At 54.8% G+C, this 299-nt stretch overlaps 1 long non-coding RNA gene across 1 annotated transcript in view; it reads right to left on the reverse strand.

Annotated features, from left to right (window-relative positions):
• The window catches only part of LOC104962850 (uncharacterized), an 18,584-nt gene that overhangs the window by 17,860 nt on the left and 425 nt on the right, over window positions 1-299 (reverse strand). The window lies entirely within an intron of this gene.

The following is a 299-nucleotide window of genomic DNA, read 5'->3' on the forward strand; positions in this document are numbered from 1 at the left end:
ACTTATGGAGCTACTTCAGAGGCATCAGGTGAAACTGTCAACCGGTGAGCTGGATCGCATCCATTGTTCTGCTCTGACGGATCATTTGCAACAATCCAGAGATAAATCTGCTTTCTATTTTTGGGCTGACAGCCTCTACCTGTAACCAGCCGCCTGCGACCCCCGCCCCCACCCCACCCAGACAGTGACCGGCCTAATGTCTGGTCGCAGTGGCTTCCTTGAAGTGCCCCTGCAAGTTAATACATTCTGAGCCATCTGTTTCCAGCCCCTTTCCATTACCAGGTGCCCCCCCCCCCCCC

Source organism: Notothenia coriiceps, unplaced genomic scaffold (genome assembly GCF_000735185.1).
Source record: "Notothenia coriiceps isolate Sejong01 unplaced genomic scaffold, NC01 NC01_scaffold00035440, whole genome shotgun sequence".
NCBI classification, from domain to species: domain Eukaryota; kingdom Metazoa; phylum Chordata; class Actinopteri; order Perciformes; family Nototheniidae; genus Notothenia; species Notothenia coriiceps.